Genomic DNA, 2405 nt, shown 5'->3' with positions numbered 1-2405 from the left:
CCCCCGATGACGCCGACCTCCTCGACGCCGCCAGGCTGCCCCGACGCCGCACGCCGCCCCCGCCGTCGCCGTCGCCAGCGCCCTCGCCCGCGCCCGCCATCGCTGTCGCCCGCGCCCTCGCCCGCGCCCTCGCCGGCCGTCCCCTGCCACGACGCGTCGCCGCCTCTGTGAGCACCGTGCGTCTGCCGCCCCTGCCGCCATCGTGCATTTTTTTAGTTATACATGTTTTTAGATTTTCATATATATATGTATGTATGTATCTTTTAGATATATGTTTTTGTACGTATGTTCATATATGTTTTTTTATGTATGTTCATATAGGTATATATGTATGTATTTTTTCAATTGTAATGATGTTTTAAAAATACGTATATGCAAAAGTTAGATTTTTTTATTAGAAAAGTTTTATCTATATATGTTCTCTGATTTAGTACATTTTAGGTTAGTTTCATTTTAAAAAAAGTTTTATATATTTAGGAAAAAGGAATAGAAGGAAGAAGAAGGAAGAAAATGTTTTATATATGAGGGTCGAGAGGGGGTCGATGGTCGAGAGGGGGTTGAGAGGGGGTCGTCGAACGTGAGAGGAAGAAAAGGATAAAAAAACAAGGGTCGTCGGTGTCGTCGATGTGAGATACATGTGGTCGTCGGTGTCGGACACTACATCCACGTCCCACAAGTGACGCGGGCTTCGACGCCCACGTCACTTGTGGGACGTGGGTGTAGTGTCCGACACCGACGGCCACATGTATCTCACACCCATGATACTTGCCATTTAGGGTTTCCTCTACCGCTCGGTGACCCTCGACGACCCTCGTTCCCGATAAAAAAAAGAGGAAGAAGAAGAAAATAAAGAGGAGAAGAAAGAATAGAGGAGTTACTCCTCTATTCTTTCTTCTCCTCTTTTTTTTCTCCTTCCTCTTCTTTTTTTATCCTTGAAGCGTTGTCGAGGCCACCCCAAACCCTAGAGAAGCAGCGTCGAGGCCACCCCAAACCCTAGAGAAGCAGCATCGAGGCCACTAATTAATATTAGTTCTACGTTTACCACTAATATATCCATCTGTCATGTTTGAATAATAATTACCATGTTGTAAATATTTGTAGAAACTATGGACACCGCCCGAGACGAAGTACACGAAGAGTTGTTGGGGGAGATAATCGCACGAGGAAGTGATGTTGTCTGCTCGTTGTTTCTCAACGACACCGATGGTCTGGAAGCAGCTGGCTATTATTATGATGGCTCCGGTGACCTAATGCCGGTGCAAGAAGGAGACCGTGAGGACGGCTCTGGTGACCCAATGCCGGTGCAAGAAGGAGACCGTGATGACGTCTCCGGTGACCGAGCCGAGTCCGGCCAGGTATATATATTAGTTAAGCTTCTGCTGACTAGCTAATTGATGCATTCATTGTTTTGGTATGTACACATATTAATTAAGTCTTTGTTCTTTTTTCTAGCCCTACGGATCAAGCACAACTTTGGTAAAGAGACGAGGCCCAAAGAAAAAGTTGAGCTCGGATGAAAAGTTTGAGATCATAGCAATCGCGCCCGACGGCCAACCGATTGAACCCCTCCGGACAAAGAGCGCTTTTGTTGCTCAGTGCGGGGTTTTGGTTAGGGACAAGATCCCGATCAGCATCCAGCAATGGTTAAAGCCGGCTACAGAAGACCCTGACGTGTCTTATGTCAATGATATGCAGAAAAATGATCTTTGGACTGAGCTAAAGTCAAATTTCACCCTACCGCAAGAGGATGATCTATAGAATCCAGTTAAAGAGCAATTAATCAAGTCTTTTGCTCTCAAGAGGATGGCAAAACTATTCAGGAGGTGGAAGAAAGAGCTGAATAAGTTTGTCGAAAATAAAGAGACACCAGAATTCAAGGGCAGATATGAGAAGATCAGAGATCACTGGCCCGCGTTTGTGGCCCACAAGACATCGGAAAAGAGTAAGAAGATGTCGGCGACAAACAAGCAAAATGCTACGAAGAAGAAGCATCACCATCGCACGGGGTCAGGTGGCTACCTCGTAGCCCGGCCTAAGTGGGCCAAGACTGAGAATGATCTGGCTGATAAAGGGATCGAACCAGAGACAATTAACTGGCCAGACCGTTGCCGGACTTGGTTCTTCGAGGCTGGCGGAACCTTGGACCCTGTATCAGGGAAGTGCATTTGGGTGAACGATCAAATGGACATACCAGTCAAGAAGCTTCAGCAGTATATCGAAGCAGCACAGCAAGGGATGTTCGTTCCAGACAGAGAGAACGATGAGCTCACAATGGCCCTCGGGAATCCTGAGCACCCTGGACGGACACGAGGCACGCCAGGCTCCATTCCGTGGAAGGTTGGGTTTCCGGACGCAGGCGGTTACAAATGCCAGGAGAGGAGGAAAAAAGTGCAGTAGACCCAAAT

The sequence above is a fragment of the Triticum dicoccoides genome, chromosome 7A (assembly GCF_002162155.2).
Source record: "Triticum dicoccoides isolate Atlit2015 ecotype Zavitan chromosome 7A, WEW_v2.0, whole genome shotgun sequence".
Classification (NCBI taxonomy): Eukaryota; Viridiplantae; Streptophyta; class Magnoliopsida; order Poales; family Poaceae; genus Triticum; species Triticum dicoccoides.
The sequence above is the reverse complement of the archived record's forward strand: the minus strand, read 5'-3'. Positions refer to the sequence as shown.